Raw genomic sequence first — 12,631 nt, 5'->3', positions numbered from 1 at the left:
AAAAATATATCGGCACGGGGTATAAACTGCTAAATCATAAAGTAAACCTCAGTAAATGTATAAAACCACTTTTATTGATTAAAAACAAGGCAACGAACTCAACCAATAGTGACCAATAAACAAAAACACCAAACCAAAAATACAAAAAGTGCTATAAAAACACCATTGAACTAATGGGGAAGGCTACATACCCCTAGCCAAGGCACCTATATACACCCCTACCTGGCTGCGGAGGTTGACACCCTAGGGGGGAACATAATGGCGCCCCCGCTCAATGATGACTGTCCCTAGGGGCCCTACTGTGCCCTGTAGCAACTAGTGACAACCTCTACCTAGCCTCTAAAGGGTCCTCTGGCACTATACAGAGATCGACTGTGCCTATACCCCAAACAGAACAAGGAAAATGATAAACACCTATGGCGGTAGGTGAGACAAATATATTCAAATGATAGATAGTAATATCCAATGGGTGGACTATAAAGGGTAGCTCACATTTAGATAGCTATATTGCTACCAGACAGAACTTCCTGATTCAAACCAGCTGGAGCACCCGTATTGAGTACCCCTGATATATCACCAGTCTCTGTGTCATTCCCAATGCATGGATATATATGGAGACCATCAGTACTCATCTGTCAGTGTGTCCACACCACCGCCATCTATACAAAGCGCCTCAACGCGTTTCGCCTGCCACGGCTCATCAGGAGGCCAGATGTCATGATGCGTAGTGTCACTTGTGATAATGGATAGCTAGTTCACATCCACAGCACCTAGGTCCTTTGTTTAAACCCTCCCAAGGGATATATTATGTTATATTGTTATACATTTTCTGGGTTTCCTCTAGGTATGTAGCTCCGGTTAATTTGAAGTTCTCCAATTATTCTAATAAGTTGGATAGCTAAGTGTGGTGAGATATGGAATCTAGACTTTGACCTGTAAATGATAGCAAACCTGTTGCTATGTGAAAAAAGCAATGGGAAACAAATTATAAAAATTAAATTTACAAATATCAAAATTAGCGCTCGAAGCTTCACTAAGGTCACACAAGCAAGTATTCTCATCCGAGAGAATTGGGTCATGAGAAGATGGAGAAGAAAAATTTTCCATTGTGTCAGTCAGGTATATGGCTCTCATAGAAGACCTGTCAGTCTTCTATGAGAGCAAATTAAAATTGACAACATACCTTTATTTTTTGTAGTCCCATCATTCCGGAGGCATCTTTGTTAGGTATCGAGCACCTGACTCTGCACAGGAGGAATCTCAAACCACTTCCGCTGCGGTCTCCCATCTTTCTCCAGACACTGTGGAGCCTGCTTAGTGGAGACGTTGGTCCCAGCATCTGGCTTGGGCTGATACTGGGCGACTGGTTACTACTGTTCTTCCAGGCTCTGCCTTTGTAGCCAGTACTGGTCAGCGGCGAGCAGACATCTCTAGGACTAAGTCGTGGTTTTTCTCTTCTGAGCATGCCCAGGATAAGACCTCTCATTGGAGGTCGGGGTCACATGCTCAGATACTTCAGCAGCTCCCATTGGTCCTCTAGGAAGGTCCTGAAGTTGCTGCAGCTATAAAAGGTTTGCATGGCCGCACGGCCATGCGCTAGTATCAAACCAATGTCTATGAGCTCAACGCCAGAGTGGTCATGTCTGGATGCGGTTAGGGTTTGGCTGAAATAAGCCCCTAGAATACCGGCACCTCCGGTGAGGAGTTTGTATCAGTGTATTCAAGGCCTTGGCTGAAATAAGCCGCTAGAATACCTAGAATACGGCACCTCCAGTGAGGAGTTGTTTGTCTGTTTTCTCTGACTGCATGACCACAGTTTGCTCTGGTTGGTAGCTGTTTACCGCTCTGAGGTTAACAGGGCACAGCATCTTGTTCCTAGCGACTCTGTGGAGTTAACAGAGTTTGCTTATACCATCAAATAGCGCCGCCATTTTCCAGCAGCAAATTCCTCTCCTGCACGGTGGACCCCAGGTTGCGAATGCACCTAATAATACATATACTGTATATATATATATACTCGGTGCATTTTGCCAACCCTAACATAATACTAGCGCCAGGGTCTGGCTAGAAAATGGCGGATAAACAGCAATCCTTGTGGTACATCCAGCAGCTGGAGGGTAGGTTGGCAGCTCTCGAGAGCACAACCTCAGCTGTGGATGTTACTGCGGTTGCTGTTCAGTAGTGTTGAGCATTCCGATACCGCAAGTATCGGGTATCGGCCGATACTTGCGGTATCGGAATTCCGATACCGAGATCCGATACTTTTGTGGTATCGGGTATCGGTATCGGATACATAGAGATGTGTAAAATAAAGAATTAAAATAAAAAATATTGATATATTTACCTCTCCGGCGGCCCCTGGACTCAGCGCGGGTAACCGGCAGGCTTCGTTGTTCAAAATCAGCGCTTTTAGGACCTGAGAATCACGTCCCGGCTTCTGATTGGTCGCGGGCCGCCCATGTGACCGCCACGCGACCAATCACAAGCCGCGACGTCACCGCAAGCTATTAACGCGCTCATTTTTGAAAAATGAGCGCGTTAATAACTTTCAAAGACGTAGCGGCTTGTGATTGGTCGCGGCCACGCGACCAATCACAAGCCGCGACGTCACCGCAAGCTATTAACGCGCTCATTTTTAAAAATGAGCGCGTTAATGGCTTTCAAAGACGTAGCGGCTTGTGATTGGTCGCGTGGCCGCGACCAATCACAAGCCGCGACGTCACCGCAAGCTGTTAACGCGCTCATTTTTAAAAATGAGCGCGTTAATGGCTTTCAAAGACGTAGCGGCTTGTGATTGGTCGCGTGGCCGCGACCAATCACAAGCCACGACGTCACCGCAAGCTATTAACGCGCTCATTTTTAAAAATGAGCGCGTTAATGACTTTCAAAGACGTAGCGGCTTGTGATTGGTCGCGGCCACGCGACCAATCAGAAGCCGGGACGTGATTCTCAGGTCCTAAAAGCGCTGATTTTGAACAAAGAAGCCTGCCGGTTACCCGCGCTGAGTTCAGGGGCCGCCGGAGAGGTAAATATATCAATATTTTTTATTTTAATTCTTTATTTTACACATCCCTATGGATCCCAGGGCCTGAAGGAGAGTTTCCTCTCCTTCAGACCCTGGGAACCATGAGAATACCTTCCGATACTTGATGTCCCATTGACTTGTATTGGTATCGGATATCGGTATCGGCGATATCCGATATTTTTCGGGTATCGGCCGATACTATCCGATACCGATACTTTCAAGTATCGGACGGTATCGCTCAACACTACTGTTCAGGCTTCAAGCGTGGCTGTAGCAACCTTTTCCATGGCCACCCCTGTTCCGACTCTATCTCGCCTCCCGCTGCCAGAAAAATTTTCTGGTGAGTTGCTATCAATGAAGTTGGCTTTCTCAGAGTGGAGACATTTCTTGGAGGGGGCTCGCTTTCCCTTCGAAGTATTCACAGACCACAAGAATTTGGTTTATTTACAGACCGCCCAGCAGCTAAATTCTCGCCAGGCCAGATGGTCCTTGTTCTTCTATCGGTTCCATTTCATCCTCCATTTTCTTTCTGGGGAGAAGAACATTCGTGCCGATGCTCTCTCTCGCTCCGTTGTATCATCATCTGGGGAGGAAGAGGAGCCTCGACTTATTGTCCATTCCGAGAGCCTGAGAACTGTGGCCCCGGTTTTGCTAGAGTCTGTTCCTCCGGGCAAGACTTTTGCACCATCCATTTTGCGTCTGGAGGTTCTCTCTTGGGCTCACTCATCTAGGGTGGGTGGAAATTTTTGGGACCAAAAGGACATCTGAGCTACTGGCGAGGACATATTGGTGGCCGCATATGGCCCGTGACGTCGCAGACTATGTTTGGGCGTGTGTCTCCTGCGCCAAGAACAAATCTCCACGTCAACGGCCAGCTGGGTTGCTTCACCCCCTGCCGGTGGCAGACAGGCCCTGGGAGATGGTCAGGATGGATTTTGTGGTGGGCTTACCCAAGTCTCGTAGCTGCACCATTATTTGGGTGATCACTGACCATTTTTCCAAAATGGTGCACTTTGGTGCATCTTCCACGGCTACCTTCTGCACGGGCTCTGGCGGCGTTGCTTATCAAACACATATTTCGCCTACACAGTATGCCAGATAAAATTGTCAGTGACCAGGGTCCCCAGTTTGCATCTCGATTCTGGAGAGAGCTTTGTTTTCTACTCAGCATTGAGTTGAATCTCTCCTCAGTATATCATCCCGAGATGAATGGGTTAGTAGAGAGGGCCAACCAGATCCTGGTCACATATCTGTGACATTTTGTTTCTGCCAGGCAGGATGACTGGGCATCCTTGCTACTGCGGGCGGAGTTTGCACTTAACAATGCTGTAGCCGACTTCACCGGTCAGACTCCTTTCCTCCTTAATAACGGCCAGCATCCGCGGGTCCCTGTGCCTATGCCCGTGTCTTCGCCGACACAAGGATGGCAGACTGGGCTGTGGAGGCACGGGACATTTGGGACTGCACTCAGGATGCCATTCGGGCCTCAAAGGAGAGAATGAGGTCATCCACCTATGCACATCGGTGCCCTCCTCCGACCTTTGCCCCTGTCAACTTAGTGTGGCTCTCCACCCGCAACATCAGGCTGCGAGTTGAGTCCACTAAGTTTGCACCTCGCTACTTGGGTCCCTTCAAGGTCCTCGCACAGGTTAACCCTGTGGTCTACCATCTGGCCCTTCCTCCACGCCTAGGTATCACCGACACCTTTCTTGTGTCCCTCCTGAAGCCCATGTACATGTCCCGGTTTTCCGAGTTATCTGCCGGGACATCGGGTTCATCTTCGGATGATTGCAAGGTGAATGCTATTTTGGGGTGCAAGGTGGTATGTGGCAAAAAAGTGGACTGGAAGGGTTATGGCCCAGAGGACTGGTCCTGGGAGCCTGCTGAGCACATTCAAGCTCCACAGCTCATTGCTGCCTTCGAGCGTAGCGAGGTCCAAGGAGGGGGGCCTAGGAGGGGGGGTAATGTTAGACGTTGAGTTCCCACCTCTGCACAGGGGGAATCTCAAACCACTTCCGCTGCGGTCTCCCATTCTTTTCCAGCCGCAGTGGAGCCTGCTCAGCGGAGACGTCGGTCCCAGCATCTGGCTCAGGCTGATATTAGGCGACTGGTTACTACTGTTCTTCCAGGCTCTGCCTTTGTAGCCAGTACAGGTCAGCGGCAAGCAGATGTCTCTGGGACTTAGTCCTGCTTTTCCCCTTCTGAGCATGCCCAGGGTAAGACCTCTCATTGGGGGTCGGGGGTCACATGCTCAGATACTGCAGCAGCTCCCATTGGTCCTCTAGGAAGGTCCTGAAGTTGCTCAGGTACTGTAGCAGCTCCCATTGGTCCTCTAGGAAGGTCCTTAAGTTGCTGCAGCTATAAAAGGTTTGCATGGCCACGCGGCCATGCGCTAGTATCAAACCAATGTCTATGAGCTCAGCAACAGTTTGGTCATGTCTGGATGCAGTTATGGTTTGGCTGAAATAAGCCCCTAGAATACCAGCACCTCCAGTGAGGATTCTGTATGAGTGTATTCAGGGCCTTGGCTGAAATAAGCCGCTAGAATACCAGCACCTCTGGTGAGGAGTTGTTTGTCTGTTTTCTCTGACTGCATGACCACAGTTTGCTCTGGTTGGTAGCTGTGTACCTCTGTGAGGTTAACAGGGCACAGCATCTTGTTCCTAGCAACTCTGTGGAGTTAACAGAGTTCGCTTATAAAGCCATATAGTGCCGCCATTTGCCAGCAGCAGGTTCCTCTCCTGCACGGTGGACCCCGGGTTGCTAACCCACCTAATAATACATATATATATACTCGGTGCATTCCGCCAACCCCAACAATCTTTTTCTTTTGGCCTCTCTTCCCCCCACAATCTGTGTCACTACTTTCAGACTATCTTCCCAATGAATAATTTATTAAAGGGAGTTTGTGACGCCCAAAATGCAAACTGAAATAATTAAACAGTTATGTAAGGGACTTAGCCCCTGTAAAAATCATTTCACCAATATATGTTTCACTGTTGTAATTAGTTTGAATACTCTCTATAGTCCATATACAAATGAGGTGTCTTTGGTGCACCCTTGGCATGGCTAAGAGCTTGGCACTCCATTACGCCTCTTTCAATTTGCATATTGAGAAGTTCCATGACTTTTATTGATAGCTCTATTTTATTGATGATGCAGGAGTCACCTCAGCATGCACACAGTACAAAACCATGGTTAGAGTTCAGGTATTGTTCGCTGTTGCCAAGTGAGCACTGTCAATCAGAGTCAGGGAACTGATCAAGTGCTTTCAATTAATTAGAACAGTGAAATGTATACTACTAATATGATTTTTATAGGGCTAAGTTCCCTACATAATGCTTTAATTAATTCAGATGGCATTTTGGGAGTGATGTGACCTGTGCACATCATGATGGAGAACAGTACCTTGAATAATAGGTGAAATTTAATGTTGAATGTGTTCTTTAGTAATTTGGGAATAGAAGGTATTAACTAAATAAAAAATCAAATTAGAAAGGCATCAAAACAATCCATTTTTGATTGTTTCAATTGTCCTATTTCTTTGTCCTTTGGCATCTCCGCTTCAGTTCTAATGAGACTATTCACCTAAACTTGATTCATTATCTTTCGTAGTAATTCCACTGAATTCTTATATTTCCATTCTGTTCAGATCTAAAGTTTGCATCATTAAGTAAACAAATTTCTAAAGTTTATTTTGATCATTCCTACAAAGAATTTGAAATGTGGTGCTAGAGATGAGCGAATTTACTCGGGTTCCCTCTTATTTTGGCAAGCTATAGAGCTTGCCGAGTAAGCTGCAGAGGGAACCCGGCTTCTGGATTGCGCCGACCGATCAGCCTATCAGCGCCGCAGTTGCATGTGTCGTGGCTGTGTAACAGTCATGACACATGCATGGAGAGCCCAACAAACAGGCTCTCCATGCATGTGTCATGACTATGACACAGCCGCGACACATGCAGCTGATCGGCCGGCGCAATCCCGAAAGCTGGGTTCCCTCTGCAGCTTTCTCAGCAAGCGCTAAAGCTTGCCAAAAAAGAGGTAACCCGAGCAAATTCACTCATCTCTAGTGCTAGTATCTATGTACAATAAAAATCGTGTAGTTTGAGCTGTTAGTACTTATTTCTGCATATTTAGTAATCTTCCAAACTACAAATTTTCTATTATTTTTTAAGAAAGAAGATACAAGAGATAAGATAAGATTATTAGCTTACAAACTGGCCACTTTATACCTGTGAAATGTTTCTAATAAGAGCTCAAAAGCTATGGACTTTTGTTATTCTAAAAAATTAAGACAATCTAGTACATGCACTTTGTAGATTTTAGCTTTATGTCTGTGCCTCATCTTTAAATGTTCCAACTTTTTCCAAAAGTCTGAATTTAATCAAGTTCTGTGCTGACTGTAGTGCTTTCCATGGAATCTTTTCAAGAATGCACAACTGTACTTTGATGTGGAGATGATTTCCAGCTCAGACAATGCTTCTGACCCTTTTACTTTTTGTTGGGTCCAAGTGTTAAACACCAATAAGTGAAAAATGATCTGTCAGATCACCTACTATATGGGAAGAAAACTGTAGCCTCCAGCAATACCTAGGACGATCTTTGTGCCAGGTAATCAATTAAGATGACAGCAACGAGTTGAATAATTGTATGAAATATAATACTACGGCTTGATGTCTTAGATTGTAAGTAACACTTACTATTTAGATCAGTGTGCAAATTAAAGTGTTATTGCTTATGAGGAATCATTTGTGCCTTGATATAGCAATCATCATCATAATGGAGCTGGACATGACTTCTGTAGCAGCTGTCTGTGTGTGCTGAAAGAAATTATGCTGAAGGTTAAAAGGGACTTTTCTTACAAGCTGATACCTGTTCCTCTTTTAGAGCACATCATGTTAGGATTGTCTCTTTTTAGTAGAAAGTCTTTTTAAAAAAAACATATTCACATTCTTATAGGAGTTATCCAATACTTGGATATTCCCTTTTCGTTCCCCATGTTTGGCCTCAAGAAAATAAATAAACTTATACTCACCTCAGAACCGCCACTGTTCCAGCAATGTCGGCACTCATGTTCCCAGGGCTCATGTATGATTTTATGACAAGTGAGCATAATGCCCATTCTTCCTCACTTCCGATCATGCGCAGTATGCCTCTCTGAAGCCGAGATGTGTACATCCAGCAACAGAGGTTCAGTGCAGTGAGGGAAACAAGCTGTGCACATGCACGAGGTATGTGTAGCGCTGGGGTTGCCACCGCCGCCACTTTTAAGTCATGATATCACGGACACAGGGGCGTGATAGCATGCTAAGTGGGCGGACTAGTAAGGGACACTAACGCCTCCCCGACTATTTAAAGCCCTCATTTAAATATCATAAAAGGATTTTCTATATAATTTTTTTTAAAGATCTGTTTATGTGTGTAATGTAATACAGGTACTGGCGGGATGTTTATATATGCAGACACAACTGCTGGTGGTTCTGTGGGCATAGGGGACCTGACAGGTTCCTTTAACAGTAAAATTACTTCAAAATGTCATCGCAATCAAATTACTATATTGGATTTCAGAAAACTAAATTATGCATCACGAATGTTTATTAGTATCAGCCAAAAATTTAAACAATATAAAAGATAAGCAAGTTTGATTGACAGATAAACATAATAAACCGCAGAAAGCACTTTACCCCCTTAGTGACAGAGCCAATTTGGTACTTAATGACCGAGCCATTTTTACAATTCTGACCACTGTCACTTTATGAGGTTATAACTCTGGAACGCTTTAACAGATCCTGCTGATTCTGAGAAATTTTTTTCGTAGCATATTGTACTTCATGATAGTTGTAACATTTCTTCGATATTACTTGCGATTATTTATGAAAAAAAGGAAAGATGGCAAAAAAAATTTAAATTTTGCAATTTTCAAACTTTGAATTTTTATGCCCTTAAATCAGAGAGATATTTCACATAAATAGTTAATAAATAACATTTCCCACATGTCTACTTTACATCAGCACAATTTTGGAAACAACATTTTTTTTTGTTAGGAAGTTATAAGGGTTAAAAGTTGACCAGCGATTTCTAATTTTTACAACAAAATTTACAAAACCATTTTTTTAGGGACCATCTCACATTTAAAGTCACTTTGAGGGGTGTACATGACAGAAAATACCCAAACTTGACACCATTCTCAAAACTACACCCCTCAAAGTTCTCAAAACCATGTTCAAGAAGTTTATTAACCCTTTACGTGCTTCACAGGAACTGAAACAATGTGGAAGGAAAAAATGAACATTTATCTTTTTTTTGCAAAGATTTTATTTCAGAACCAATTTTTTTATTTTCACAAGTGTAAAAAAAGAAAATGAACCACAAAATTTGTTGAGCAATTTCTCCTGAATACGCCGATACCCCATATGTGGGGGTAAACAACTGTTTGGGTGCACAGCAGGGCTTTGAAGAGAAGGAGCGCCGTTTGACTTTTCCAATCCAGAATTGGCTGGAATTGAGATCGAACGCCATGTTGCGTTTTGTGAGCCCCTGATGTGCCTAAACAGTGGAAACCCCCCACAAGTGACACCATTTTGGAAACTAGACCCCTTAAGGAACTTATTTAAATGTGTGGTGAGCACTTTATTCCCCAAGTGCTTCACAGAAGTTTATAAAGTAGAGCCGTGAAAATTCAAAATCGCATTTTTTCTACAAAAATAATTTTTTGCCCCAAAATTTCTATTTTCACAATGGTAACAGGAGAAATTAGACCCCCAAAGTTGTTGTGCAATTTGTCCTGAGTATGCCGATACCCCATATGTGGGGGTAAACCACAGTTTGGGCACACGGCAGAGCTTGGAAGTGAAGGAGTTCCGTTAGACTTTTTCAATGCAGAATTGGCTGGAATTGAGATCGGACGCCATGTCGCATTTGGAGAGCCCCTGATATGCCTAAACAGTGGAAACCCCCACAAGTGACCCTATTTTGGAAACTAGACCCTTTAAGGAACTTGTCTAGATGTGTGGTGAGCACTTTAAACCCCCAGGTGCTTCACTGACGTTTATAACGTAGAGCCGTGAAAATAAAAAATCGCATTTTTTCTACAAAAATGATTTTTTTGCCGCCAAATTTTTATTTTTGCAAGGGCAACAGGAGAGAATAGACCCCAAAAATTGTTGTGCAATTTGTCCTGAGTACGTTGATACCCCATATGTAGGGGTAAACTACAGTTTGGGCGCACGGCAGAGCTTGGAAGAGAAGGAGTTTCGTTTGACTTTTTCAATGCAGAATTGGCTGTAATTGAGATCGGACATCATGTCGCGTTTGGAGAGCCCCTGATGTGCCTAAACAGTGGAAACCCCCCACAATTGACCCTATTTTGGAAACTAGACCCATTACGGAAGTTATCTAGATGTGTGCTGAGCACTTTGAACCCCCAAGTGCTTTACAGAAATTTATAAAGTAGAGCCGCGAAAGTAAAAAATCCTTTTTTTTCTCAAAAATGATTTTTTAGCTCGCAATTTATTTTCTCAAGGGTAACAGGAGAAATTGGACCCCAAAATTTGTTGTCCAGTTTTTCCTGGGTACAATGATACCCCATATGTGGGGAGAAACCGCTGTTTAGGCACACATCGGGGCTCGGAAGGGAAGTAGTGACGTTTTAAAATGCAGACTTTGATGGAATGGTCTGCGTGCGTCATGTTGCATTTGCAGAGCTCCTGATGTGCCTAAACAATAGAAACCCCCACAATTGACCCCATTTTGGAAATAGACCCCCCAAGGAGCTTATCTAGATGTGTGGTGAGCACTTTGAACCCCAACTGCTTCACAGAAGTTTATAATGTAGAGCCATGAAAATAAAAAATCATATTTTTTCCACAAAAAAAATCTTTTCACCCCAACATTTTTACTTTCACAAGGGTAACAGGAGAAATTGGACTGCAAAATGTATTGTGCAATTTATGCAGAGTACGCTGATACCCCATATATGGGAGGAACCACTGTTTGTACGCATGGCAGTGCTCGGAAGGGAAGGAGCGCCATTTTGGAATGCAGACTGTGATAGAATGGTCTGCGGGTGCTTTGTTGCATTTGCAGAGCTCCTGATGTACTTAACAGCAGAAACCCCCACAAGTGACCCCATTTTGGAAACTAGACCCCCCAAGGAACTTATCTAGATGTGTGGTGAGCACTTTGAATGCCCAAGTGCTTTACAGAAGGTTATAATGCAGAGTCGTGAAAATAATTTTTTTTTTGTTTTCCACAAAAATGATTTTTTAGCCCCCAATTTTTTATTTTCCCAAGGATAACACAGGGGAACAATTTGAAAAAAAAATTCTGTTGAGTTAGGTTTTTGAGCTGATTTATACTAAAATTGGCATGCTGATTCCAAAAATGTAGTCAGTTTTTTTCTAGCACGTCAAGTTTTTCCTACACAACCTGATTACAATTCGACTCATATAGAGCTACGTGGCAACTTGTAAGAGTAGTCACAACTTTGTCAAGCCTATTTCTTATATATTTCATTTTTTGTTCATATTTGTACTATTTAAAAAAAAAACACTTTTTAGGTACAGTAGTTTACATAGTTTTGAGAAGACAAAAATCCTATAGTTCAAAAACTTGACGTGATAGAGAAAAATTTAGATCATTTCTGGATTCAGCATCCAAAAATTAATTAAGAACAGTTGTCTGACCTAACTCTTAAAAAATTGTGTTCCGCAGTGGAATAGGAGAAATTGGACCCCAATATTTGTTGTCCAATTTGTCTTGAGTAGGCTGATACCCCATATGTGGGGAGGACCACTGTTTGGGCACACATCAGGGCTCAGAAGGGAAGTAGTGACGTTTTAAAATCCAGACTTTGATGGAATGGTCTGTGGGCATCATGTTGCATTTTCAGAGCACATGATAAACCTAAACAGTAGAAACCTCCACAAGTGACTCTCTTTTGGAAACTTGACCCCCAAGGAACTTATCTAGATATGTGGTGAGTATTTTGAACGCCCAAGTGCTTCACAGAAGCTTGACGCAGAGCCGTGAAAATAAAATATAATTTTTTTCCACAAAAATGATTTTTTAGCCCCCATTTTTGTTATTTTTTCAAGAGTAACAGGAGAAACTGGACCCCAAAAGTTGTTGTCCAATTAGTCCTGGGTACACTGATACCCCATATGTGGGGGTAAACCACTGTTTGGGCGCACGGCAGGGCTCAGAAGGGAGAGAGCACCATTTGACTTTTTGAGCGCAAAATTGGCTGTCGCGTTTGGAGACCCCTGATGTACCTAAACAGTGGAAACCCCCCAATTCTATCTCCAACCCTAACCCCAACACACCACTAATCCTAATCCCAACCCGATCCATAACCCTAATAAAAACTCTAACCCAAAAACACCCTTAACCCTAATCCCAACCCTAACCATAACCCTAATCACAACCCTAACGCCAAAACACCCCTAGCCCTAATCACAACCCTAACCCTAATCAAATCCCTAAGCCCAACACACCCCTAATCATAATCTCAGCCCTAACCTCAAACCTAACCCTAATTCCAACCCTAATCCCAATACGCCCCTAACCCTAATCCCAACCCTAACCTTAACCCTAATCCCAAACCTA

The sequence above is a fragment of the Ranitomeya imitator genome, chromosome 4 (genome assembly GCF_032444005.1).
Source record: "Ranitomeya imitator isolate aRanImi1 chromosome 4, aRanImi1.pri, whole genome shotgun sequence".
Classification (NCBI taxonomy): domain Eukaryota; kingdom Metazoa; phylum Chordata; class Amphibia; order Anura; family Dendrobatidae; genus Ranitomeya; species Ranitomeya imitator.
This window is presented reverse-complemented; position numbering follows the sequence as displayed.